Raw genomic sequence first — 13,367 nt, 5'->3', positions numbered from 1 at the left:
CAATAAAATGACAAACTACCCTGAAATTCAGAAGTGTGAAATGTATTGCAATTTTATAAAGAATTGAAAAATCAATAAATGGAGTGGTTCATTAAATCCTAAATCAAACAGCTTCCAGTCACAGACCGCTGCCTGCTGGGATTACTACTGTAAGACTCCTCTTCAGGAGGCACTGTAAGCATTGCACATATGCAATCCACATAGTCTTTAGAAGTGCAGTTATTGGCTGGGACTTTTGTACAGCACTTAGCTAAGTAAATCTTTTTCAAAGCCTTTCTCTTTCTGTTTTTTTCCCCAAAACATAAAATCTGTTCTCAGGTATGAGGTGGTTCATCCTAAAAAGTTCTACTGCCCTGTGGATTAGACCTCAGAAGGTGCAGCTGAATTGGTGTTTTTACTAGCTGGATAAGGCTAAATCATATGGCAGTAAAAATGTCTATGCCTAGTCTAATGTGTTGATAGCCTTGGTGCAGCTGCACCTTTGCTGAAATCTTTGATTGTCCTTGTATAAGAAGTTTTAGGTGGTTTTCCCTTTCCACTGGGGGAATTTCTAGTATAATGAGGATGGCTGGAAATGTAGGCATCAATTGATTCTATAACGGTTACTATATGTGAGCAGAATTTGGCATTGTTTACCCTCAAGAACATCTCCTTTAAGAACCTCACTTTCTACAGGCTAGCATACTCATTTTATTGTCTTTGTATCTACGCCCTTTGTGCGGACACAGTGCCACCTGCCCATATTTCAGATCTGAAGGTTAAAATGAGCTTTGACACTTCTAAAAATGTGTCACCCCTTCTCTATCTGCCAGCTGGATCCTCTTTGATATCCATATGTATGCTTGGTCCCACCTGAGATTAGTTTTTTCCTCTGGCACACCTGCTTCAGTGTTCTGCATAGAAAGCAGACAACTATTAAAAGGTTTCCAATATTAAACAGGTAGTATTTAGGTAAAAATGGTTCATGGACCCTGTTGTTACTAGTTAAACAGTATTTCTACTGGGAAATTATTTAAAAAAAAATGCTTTTCAAATATTTTTCTTGAGGTCTTACTGAAGGAGACCAGAAGGAAGTCTTAGAAACTGTCCTCTGTAGACACACAACAGTATAGTCCAAGCAGAAGCAGTACAAGCCTTCCCACACTGCCCTACCAATGTACTGCAATCTTCATATGTGCAGATTGTGTCTATGAAAGAGAGCAGTTCAGACTTCATACTTGAGCCAATCCTTGACCTCTTTGATAAAACAGCCAATAAGAGTGCTGGTTTTTGTCATGTGGTAACCTGACAGCTGGACAAGAACAGCCAAACTCACTGAATGGCTATTAAAAGGAAAACATTTTGAGTCACTATCAGTTAGCTGGGGATTTGACCCAGCTACATGGGGAGGAAATCTTCACTAACCCATTACTAATCTCAGCCATTTAGCATAATTTATTTCATATTAATATATATTAAAATAGATGTTATGTTTATCCTTGATATCAGCAATTGTGTACATTTTCTCATTATGATGCTATATTTTCTGAAAGGGATCCTATTATGATGTAATGCCAATGTTACACATTCACTATTGTGATGCTCATGAATGCTTAAACAAATTGTTGCATACTGTCATGGGCGTTTAACTTTCTGAAATGATCTATGAAAGACCAATATATAGTCTGATATTACTCAAAAGCAGGTGAGAAAATTTCTACTATGAAAAATATTTAAACAATTTAAATTAAAAATATTATCAGTGTCTACTATTGTAAGTCCTTAGTATTTGGAGTTTGGATTGTAAATTCAGTGTAAAATAGCTGTTAAAGTAACCTTATTTTCTCCCACTTCACTTTTTAAAAGTCTTTGGAAAATTAAAAATCATTGGGTGATAGCTTGATGGAGTGGTGCTGGAATAAATGTTGGTCCTGCTGAGTATTTTTGTTTTAGTGGGTCAGAAAATTCTCTCTGAAATACTTTATGTACAAAGGTTTACTAATCAACTGAACTGAATTACTTGTAAGGACCAAAGTGTGCGGAATTTGGCTAAATTTCTGGAAAGTAAAGAGGATACCTCTGCATTATATGATGTTTTTAATCTGATTTCCTAATAGGGAAAAAAAAATCATAGGTTTTTTTGTGTGTGTCTGTTATTTCTGAGCCCAAGCCTGGGAGGTCCTGGATGCTACACATCTCCCATGGATTTAAATAGGTGTTGACAGCATTCAGCACTTTACAATCTTTTATATCAACCTCTGGCTAGCTGCTGTCAAACTTGAAAATCCAGTACCGACAAACTGCTGAAAGGGAGAAGGGGCTTTCTGTTTCTTCTCCTGTATTGGTGCTTCCTGACTGCTGGAAAGGGGAGGTAGGATCTCTACTTAGTTCCATCTCCCAAAATTCTTGGCTACTGTAATAGGGAAGATCATTCTCCATTATTCTACACCCTTCCCCATAAGAATGGCCCTACGGGGACAGACCAAGGGTCCATCTAGCCCAGTATCCTGTCTTCCGACAGTGGCCTATGCCAGGTGCCCTAGAGGGAATGAACAGAACAAGTAATCATCAAGTGATCCATCCCCTGTCACTCATACCCAGCTTCTGACAAACAGAGGCTAGGGACACCATTCTTGCCCACCTGGCTAATGGCCATTGAGGGACCTATCCTCCATGAATTTATCTAGTTCTTTTTTTGAACCCTGTTATGGTCTTGGCCTTCACAATATCCTCTGGCAAGGAGTTCCACAGGTGGACTGTGTGAAGAAATACTTCCTTTTATTTATTTTAAACCTGCTGCCTATTAATTTCATTTGTGAAACACATTTCTTGTGTTATGAGAAGCAGTAAAGAATTCTCCCTTTCTACAAGATTTCTGCAAAAGGGGAGGAGGATGTTTTCAAATCTACTCATTCCTCCAAAGCTTCAAGTAGGGTTGGAGAAGGGGAATGTCTGTGCCTCTAACTCATGCACACAGTCCATCCTGGCTCCTGCTAGGGTCTCTCCTACTCTACTCCCATTCTACCTCCTAACTACTGGGAGGGTGCATGAAAGCAAGAGGTGGTCTCTGCTACTCCACTCTTCCCCAGGTTCTATTGTGGGGGTCCTCTTCCTCCTTGAATAACTTCAGTACCAGCCTCTGCTGCTACTCAGAGCTTTTCCAAGCAGCAGCAAGAAACTGACATGAGTCTCCACAGTTCTACTGTGGGAACAGCAATCGTGAAACTGATCAGACATGTTAATTTTTCTCTTCTGCTTGACAAAGCTAGAGGTAGCACTAAAAGCAATCAAGATGTCTGGCAGCAGATTTAGGAAGATGACACTGCATCAGTTCACACTGTGTTGACCACTGAAAGACTAATCTTGCAACAGTAAGGGTAGATACTTAAGATACAAATTAGAAAGCTAAAAATGCATACATTGATAATGTAAATCTCTCATTTGCCAGGACAAGCTTCCCCGAGGCTGGGGTGAGAATGGATTTTTCAAGTTCTTTTTTTAGGACAATGGGAGAAATAATTCAGATTGAAGATAAACAGCAGAGGCTAATTCAAGTGTCTCATTTACATAAATGAAAACCGAAACCCAAGGTGCACAGGGTAGATTTTATGGCAGATTTTGTCCTATAAAAATAATGCTGAGAATGCAACTTGAAAAGGGAGAGTACTTTCCAAAAGCAATGCTGCACATGCATACACAGCTTTTTTGGAATTGATATACTTTAACATAATCTGTTTCTTTTGTTACAGTTGTATTATCAAGCATCAAGAGTCTTTATTCAGTTGTTAATAATAATGAAAAGAAACACTAAAACTAGACGTTTTACCCTGGAGCAAGAGGGTAACAGCACTGACATAAAAGCTGTGGGTACGCCAAATGCTCAAGAATGTGCCTCAGCATGCTTCGGTGGTGGCCAGCAAACTGATTTGCCATCCCATTCTCTACAAAACTGTGCACAAAAGCTTTTACCTCCTCAAGAACTGAGAGCAAGCATCAGCGAATTAAAAACTCACTCAGCCATCTTGACAGGAAAAAGTTCACAAGAACAGAAAATAACAAATTTTGAAGCCACAAAGAACAAATATTGTGACCATTCAAACAAACATTCCATCATCTTAACTGGATCTTCTCAGATAAGGGAGTCTAACAGCCGTGAATTAAAATATCACCCAATGACCTTGACAGGACAAAGTTCACAAGAACAAAATACAGTTGGCTGTGAAATCAAGAAGAACAAGATGTATCATTTTCATCCATACAAACATACCAGTTTTACTCCAGATACCAGCTATGGTATGGATTCAAGAATTGCTGCATTAAGTTATCACCCCTTGACTCCAAATCCCATGCCAAGATTAGATCCCATAACTAGGCTTCCTATTTGTCAATGCGCTCACCTAGATTTAGCAGCTATGAATCCCTACCAGATTGCCAGATTGGCGTTCCCTCATCCATGGTTTTCCATGCCTATGATGCCATCTCTTTCTGCCATTTCTATGCCTGGGGATGCCCCTCCTCAACATAGGACATCCCCACATTATGTTTACTGCCAATGCTTTTGCTGCCTTGGAAGCTGGAGAGCCTCAAAACCAAATTTGCAGTAAGAACTTCGGCTGCAAGGGAAAAACAAATGTTAGTGACATATGCACTAAATAATTTTAACACAAATTTCCATTTTATTAAAATTAAATGTCCAGAAAGTTAATTTTCTGCAGTTTCTTCTTATTCTTTGCTTTTTTTTTTTTTTTTGGTCCCTATTGTTCTATGATATACTTTTTAAACACAATATTCTGAAGGTAGGCCTATTACTATTTCAGAGCAGTCAAAGAAAAACAACAGCTAAGAAGAGGAGCCTCAGCCACCTTTCATTGAAATTTACTGGGGCAATGAGTTACCTTCTAATGACGCCAAAGCGTGCCCCTTTTAAATCCTTTTAATTGTAAGGTTTTCATACTATCAGCTTTTTTGTGGTTCAATAGTAATGTCAGGGTTTCTTCAGCCATGCATTTCATCATCATTTCCAACAAACACACAGGATAGGTATTTCCTACCCTAAGCAGAGAAGAAAGCTTTGGCACCTTCTATAAGCACGTGTGGTTACTGCTGACGAGTCGTGACTTTTTAATGGTGACCACTCTATTGTCTTGAGTGTCTAATTAGCCTGGATAACATTTCCCCAAACCTGGCTCACATGTACACTAGTTTATGATTAGTTACATACAAAGATGATTAAAGGCTGTGTGGTCTATTGTTTAGAGTAAAACACTGAGGCTGAGAATCACAATTCCTGGTTTCTATATCTAACACTGGCTTACTGTGTAACCTTGAAAGGTCACTAAGCTTTGCTCTACCTTAATTTTCACATTAGTAAAATGGGAATAATAATGTCTAACTCACAGTGGTGGTGGAAGGCTTAGTTAATAATGTTTGTAAAAAACTGAGCTCCTTTGAGAAACAATACACAATAAAACCAATGGATTATGGTTTGGTACTATTCAAAAGCTGTAATAAACAGATAATTAAATATGCTGTGCAGCTCTTTTAATGAAAGATTTTGTAAGTCCTATGGGAAGAAAAACAATATATGCACTGAACAACAAAGGATAGAATCATAAAATATCAGAGTTGGAAGGGACCTCAGCTATCAAATCCCCCCTCATTCTTCTCTTCTGCAGGCTAAACAATCCCAGTTCCCTCAGCCTCTCCTCATAAGTCATGTGTTCCAGTCCCCTAATAATTTTTGTTGCCCTCCGCTGGATGTTTTCCAATTTTTCCACATCCTTCTTGTAGGGTGGGGCCCAAAACTGGACACAGTACTCCAGATGAGGAATAGAGGGGAACGATCACGTCCCTCGATCTGCTGGCAATGCCCCTACTTATACATCCCAAAATGCCATTGGCCTTCTTGGCAACAACGGCACACTGTTGACTCATATCCAGCTTCTCGTCCACTGTAACCCCTAGGTCCTTTTCTGCAGAATTGCTGCCTAGCCATTCGGTCCCTAGTCTGTAGCGGTGCATAGAATTCTTCGGTCCTAAGTGCAGGACTTTGCACTTGTCCTTGTTGAACCTCATCAGATTTTTTTTTGCTCAATCCTCTAATTTGTCTAGGGCCCTCTGTATCCTATCCCTACCCTCCAGCTTTCAACTACCTGAAAGGGGGTTCCAAAGAGGATGGATCTAGACTGTTCTCAGTGGTAGCTGATGACAGAACGAGGAGTAATCGTCTCAAGTTGCAGTGGGGGAGGTTTAGGTTGAATATTAGGAAAAACTTTTTCACTAGGGAGGTGGTGAAATCTCCTTCCTTAGAAGTTTTTAAGGTCAGGCTTGACAAAGCCCTGGCTGGGATGATTTAGTTGGGGATGGTCCTGCTTTGAGCAGGGGTTTGGACTAGATGACCTCCTGAGGTCCCTTCCAACCCTGATATTCTATGATTCCATGTGGCCAAGCTGCCAGAGATTGGAGTTGAGGAGACATCCAAGCAGGATCCTACCCAGTTTAAACAGAGAAGAGGCTGGCAGTATAGTGTTCTCCAGAGGTGCTTTCAGTTCTGGAAGTAGCTCCTCCTCAGATTCAAATGGGCCTGGTTTATGTGCCTTCAGGGAACACTACAAGGCAATCTTTCAGACTGCCGCAACAGACAGCGGAGCTGCGATGGAGTTTGGATCTGTAGGGGAAGTGGGGATTGGCAGGCTGTTTAATTTTATTTTTTGTGTAATTTATGGCAGGATTTCCTAGAGCCCTGGATAGGTGCCCTCTTAATTTTTGTACAATACTAAAGAAACAACAACTAGTTTGGCCCTGTATATTTTATACATGCATAAATAATTTATCCATAGCTAGAATTTATGACATCACTAGAGTAACAAAAACTGTGTATGTCACAGCCATGGTGTCGCTTCACTACTGCAACATTCTAGAACTTCACTCTACACTGTAACCAAGTATTTATCATGTCTTTAGAACTATCCTGGACTGAGTACAACATTACATTTCCAGGTTTAACTTACTCCATCTAGATTCATGGCTACAAACACTTCAGAAAAAGAAGACAAATTTAATGTTATGTTTGATATGGCAGTAGCATTAATATCCACTGACAAAAAAACCTTCAGTCCTGAAAAATCAGATAAAAAGCTTTCATCCGTTTCTTTAATGCTGGACCAGAACATACCAGGAGATTTACCTATAAAGGACATTTTGGAAGAACATGCTTATGAAGTGCAAGAAGATGCCAGCTTCTCCAAAAAACTGCATTGCTATACCTGTAACCAACGTAAGGTTGAAACAGGCGAGATAAATGTACTTCTTTCTCTCTCCTTTCCCAAAAAACTGTGGAAGATAGTAGAAAGTGATGAGTTCACGTCTATTAGTTGGAATGATCATGGAGATTGTGTCATTATAGATGAAATCTGCTTTCAGAGAGAAATCTTAGACCGAAGAGGCATCCTAAGGATTTTTGATACTGATAGCATAAAAAGCTTCATTCGACAACTCAACCTCTACGGATTCAGTAAAATACGTAAAAATATCACTTTGCCTCACTTTCAAGCAGAGAAAAACAGAACCAGAGCAAGAATACTGGTAAAGTAGTAGAAATCTATGTTTTAAATAATTTCTTTGCTTTACATAAAGGGACACATCCTTGAGTCTCAACCTTTGTGCCCTTGACATAGCTCAGGAGAAGGTGGGGTACAAACATGTCTTTAAGTTATATTTGTTCCGCCCCAATTCTTGAACAGGCAGATACCAGGTGAGTCACATGACACAACATAGCGCAGCATGAAGGATGCTGTATTTTACACCAATTGCCCATAACTGCAAGGAGCTGTTCCAAAAACCTGGGATGACTGGGGCACAGGGACACCTGGGCTGTGACGAGTTGGGTGTTCAGTCTGTATCCCTTATGAATTTTGGATGATTTTATTAAAAATTGTATCATGAAATTACTGTGTCATAGAAAGCCTCTATGGACGTGGATCCCCCGGGGTGAACAGGGTTGCGTCATGTCTCAGCCAGGCCAGAGCCAATGGGGAATGGTCAGCACTCAACGATTGTCTATTGGGACAATAGATTTGCTCTTTCTAGAGGACGACACTTCCTCCTCTTGTCTGAAGGGAAGGGGGTTTAGGAAGGCAGAACAAAAGCAGCAGGTGATCCAAGCAGCAGTCTATAAAGGGACTCATGGCGGTAGCTGGGGGAAGAGAGCCATTTTCCACCAGATTAAGATGAGGGAGATTGATCTTTCCCCAAGACCCTTTCCCCAAGCTTTACCCCTTGTGCCTCTGGAGGAAAAGGAGTTGTACACAGTGTGGCATTGGAGCCACTTCAGCAGCTCCACGTAGGGCCTGTGTACACTTAAACTGTTATGGTAGCACAGCGACCGAGCACTGTCTACACCGGGGGTTTGGTGGCTATAGCTACGTCTCTCAGAGGGTGTGGATTTTTCACACCCCTGAGAGGTATAGCTATACCAATGTAAAAGTCCTAGTGTAGACTAGGCCTTAGTCAGGGGACTCCTCAGGTCCCTTTAAGTAGAATTTATAGCTGCTTTGTGCTGCTGGAGCAGTATTGAGGATCTGGCCCCAAATGTCTTCCGATTACACTGCTAAATATGTAGCGATTTAAAAGTCTTCAAAAGTAGTATATATCAGAGGGTTCTAGCTACATTAATTGTATACAGCAAAATCAAAAGATAATGTTTAGATAATTCATCATATATATGAACATATCTATGTACTATAAAAGGCTGATGTGGCTGGCATGTAAGGAAACCTTAAAGTCATAAACAATATAGTTTTTGAAATGAGTGTGTGTAGCATAGGGATAAGATAACTTAACAAGAAATATAAATGTATAAATACCAAACTGTCAATAAATTACTTATGGTGTATAATTAGGAGTAATGGGATTAATAGTCTGAGTATCAGGAACAACTTCCTGATAGCGAGCCCTATTAAGAGTATGGAGAAGTGGTGAAAATACTATGGCTTGGGACATTTACAACAAGATTAGGCAAAGCTCTAGAAAAAGTATTGTAGAGAACACCACACCATTGCCTCAGGTGGATAGACTGGATGCATTTTAGGTCTTTTCCTTCTCCAGTTACTATGATTTCACTTAAATTAAAAAAAAAAAAGTCATTCAGCTATGAAATTTGGAAAAATCTTTCATATCTTACAAGGTGGTACCACCATACCCAGATCCTATGTTTTATACTTGGGAGTTTTATCTGACTAAGGGACACAGAACTAGATAGCTTTTTATTACTAGAGAGAATCTGAGGTTTAGTATGACAGTTCACAGCATGTAGACAATAGGCACCAACATTATTTATGGGAAGGTATCTTATGTTTGTTTCACAAGTTAAAACATTCTGAACCTTATTATTACATGTTAAATTTAAAAAATGTTTGGGATTTTGTTCCAGCTGTATCACAATCCATATTTTAGAAGAGGGTGCCCCTTTCTCATTCAGAGAATGAAGAGAAGAGTTGGCATCAAAAGTAATGAACAGCCAAATCCCATCAGTCCTAACTTGAAGAGAAGAAAGCCAACTGCGCCAAAGAAATATATTTCCTTTCAAGATTCAATTCAGCCAAATGATTTGCAAATACTTTGTCTAAAAGAAACAATGCATAACAATCTACAAAAGAATTCAATAAATGCAGGGAATGGCAAAATGAACCATTCCTACCCAGTCTCTACACCATGGCCTTTGGAAACTGAAACTGAACACACTATTCAAAATGGTATTTATAACCAGCAAAGAAATCCATGTATGGATACTAATGCCACCAGCTCAATTTGTCCATATTTTCCTCTGACTTCAGAGACAGGGCTTGAACCCTCAGTGGGACTCCATCGTTTACCTTCAACTTACCAGGACTTTGTGTTCATGAATGCTCAGTTTACTACTTTAATGTCCTTTTGGAACCCCTGGTTTTCAATGTTGATGGCAGCAACTTTGACAGAAACTCTCAACCAACAATTTACTTCTTCAGCTCAGCCATGTTCTTTATGCAACTGCTATGATAACACTGAGCCTTCTGCCAGCTGTGATTCTGCAAACTCAAATTCTGCAGAACTCTTGTGACTGACAAATTACAGTTTATAATGGCTGAAGCAGATCATGTCTTTTTAAAATAATATACAATTAAACTGGTTAAAAAGTCTAAGTAATGGGAGTATTTATTTCTTCTCTACACTTACGTTTCCCAGGTAGTCAGCATAAACAAGGCTGAGCTAGAGATTCTTAAAAATGCATGCTTCCACCCACCAGATGTAAAACAAGTCAAGCAGTAGTATGCTAATAGATCTTTTAGACATAGGGATCATATACCCCAATCCTGGCCCTCAGAACTTCACAGGACTGCGTCCCGTCTGTAGAAATCCATTTCTTTGGCATGATTCCCAGTGAAGGTTTAAGGGGAAAAGATCTAATTATCTATAAACTTCTTGTATGTGTACTAGTACTTTACAACTATTATTTAAAAAAAACTATATAGAACCTCAAAAAGTAAGTTTCCATTTTGTAGCCACAACATTAACTCCCTGAAGTATTACATTCAGTTCACTTCAGTGCCAGAAAAGATACTGACAAATTGGCGAGAGTTCAGAGAACTATAATAATTATAGGGATTGGCTTATCAAGAACAATTATAAAAGGCCTGTATAAAAAAAAAAAGCCCAGGAAAAAAAAAACAAAGTGGAGGAGGAAAGCATATTTGAAGTGTGTAAGCACCTCAGATGGAGAATTATTTAGGGAAATTCCAAGAGGGGAACTAGAATCAACAGGATGAAGTTAAAAAAGGGGAAAATGTACACTGACTATCAAAAAAATATTCCTGGCAGTGAGATCTCTCTCACTGTATAATACTTTTCAGTTGAGCTGGTGGAAGCCACCTGGGAACATATAAAGCTGTGTAGATAAACCATTAGCAAATGTACTCCAGGGAAGAATTCTGTTCTGGCCATCGGGGGATAGATTGGATTTCTGAATAGGTCTCTTTTATTTTTAATTCCAAGCAGTCCAGAATTCTGTGACAATTTAGAAACCTACAATCCTCATATTTAAAACTCATGGGGGTATTTGTATTGAGACATCTAAATTTGTATTAACAGTTACATTTCCTCCACTGAATAGGAGGGGACAGGGGAGTAACAATACAATAAAAATCTATCTTAAGTGATCAGAGGAGAGGCTGAAAAATATACTAAATTTAAAGTTCACAATTATAAAACAGTATATAGCTACTGATGAATTTATTTGAAAGTGGCAATGGGAAAACTAAAAGAGGTTGAAACATGTTCAATGATCTCAATCAGAAATCCAAAGCAGTATGGCAATCTTTATTTTAGGGAACATCCTCACCCCTGCTAAGTTCAGGTAGCTGGACTTCATGCAAGAAGAGAACCACAGAGATACCCAAAATTTCAAAAGTGGTAACACAGGCATTTTACCAGTGCTGCAATAGCATCTTAAATACATGTTCCTGGTCATGCAAATGTAAGCAGTGTCAGAATGAGCTCCACCCTGACATCTGGTGGTGAGGTGTGGCAAGTTGTGGAAAAGAACTTCAGGGGCCGATCTCATTTGCATAGGCACACCCACCACGCCTAGAATGAGACCATAGCTGCCCAAATGGTCACTTTGGCTGCTGTGGGATCCCCAGTGTCTCTGTTATTGGGGCAGGAAGAATAAATTGTTATTACCCTGATTATGGGAACTGTGCTTGGAACTGTACGTGGCCTTTTGTTATGATGGAGGGATTCACCATCACCTAAGTAGCACTCGCTAGGCAAGGGTCATGGGTTCCAAAACTGTGTGAATGGAGAGAGACTGGGGACAAGTATTAATACTTGGTGGTATGGGCCCCTTGGTGAGGGCCTTACATGCTAATTGCACTTCCTCCTCTCTCCACTGTGGAATATCAGAGCTAATTTTGATTTCATTAGAAGTCTAGTTATAGGCTGCTGAGCTCACTTTGGGCTGACAGTGCACCAGCACTGGGGCTCCCCTACTACAAGCTGAATTCACCGAGTGTTGTGTTAAGTAGTGGGGGAGCCTGAAGCTATATTGTGGAGCGGTTGGCGGGCCGGCTGGAGTGCCTGGCGGGCCGGCTGGTGGAGCAGTTTGTGGATGGCAGGAGCTGCTTGTGGGCCGTGGAGCTGAGCGAAGGAGTTCGTGGGGCGGCTGGCAGAGCGGAGCGCAGCTGAGCGAAGGAGTTCGTGGGGCGGCTGGCGGAGCGGAGCGCAGCTGAGCGAAGGAGTTCGTGGGGCGGCTGGCGGAGCGGAGCAGAGCGGAGCGCAGCTGAGCGAAGGAGTTCGTGGGGCGGCTGGCGGAGCGGAGCAGAGCGGAGCGCAGCTGAGCGAAGGAGTTCGTGGGGCGGCTGGCGGAGCGGAGCGCTGCTATGGAGCTATGGGGCGGTCAGCTTCAGATCATGTAAGGTGCCTCTTACCCCCTTCCCATTTCCACCCAGGTTGGGAGGTAAAGCTCCGCAGATAAACTTTCGAACTTTGGGGCTGCCCTGACCAGGGAAAGAGACTTTTGGGGCATTGGACTTTTGGGACTTTGGGTGATTTGGGGTTGCTGGACTCAAGAACCAAAGGGAAAAGGGCATGCCCCAATTTGCTTGGGGTGGGTTTTTTTTGCTCATGGGTTGTGTTATGAATCCTGTTGGTGGTGTTTCCCAAACATAATGCCACATTGTTTCTCTCTGTTATTAAAAGGCTTTTGCTACACTCAGACTATGTGCTTGGGAGAGAGGAAGTATTGCCTCTTGGAGGCGCTCAGCGGGGGTGGTATATATTTGTCCCAGGTCACTGGGTGGGGGCTCGAGCTGGTTTGCATTGTGTTATTGGAATGGATCCCCTAGATATTGAACCCGGCCCTTGTTGCTGCCAACTCTGACGGGCAGAAGGGTTACACAAAGGAGACTTATTAATGGATTCACATAATTGCAAATCCATCAACTACGGTTCCTCCCCAGCCCAGCCTGCCTCCTCTAGCTGCATGTGTCAGGTCACAGAGGGTTCTATGGAGCAGAGTGCTATGGTGGGCACGGACAGCGGTGGCCCTGTGCCTGGGGCCACAATTTCAGTGTGACTGCTCTGGCTGGGGCTTGCCCCAGGCAAAGAGGACAGGCCGGAATTTGCCCCCTGTCAATTAATTTATAATCTTTGAGCAGAATAGTGATTTTTTTTTTGTGCTTAATTTTAATTCAGTATTTTAAAAATAATTCCCCTCCATTTACCAATGTTTTCCATCTTAAATGAGAATACTAAAAGTTATTGCATTTGTTCAGTTACACTTTTTACAAATGCATCTATAACACCAAACATATTCTTGTCCTCTCAAGTACCAGTCATGCTACAGTCTATAAAGG

Source organism: Lepidochelys olivacea (assembly GCF_965140295.1).
Source record: "Lepidochelys olivacea isolate rLepOli2 genome assembly, chromosome: 9".
In the NCBI taxonomy this organism is placed as follows: Eukaryota; Metazoa; Chordata; order Testudines; family Cheloniidae; genus Lepidochelys; species Lepidochelys olivacea.
Note: the sequence above shows the minus strand (reverse complement) of the source record.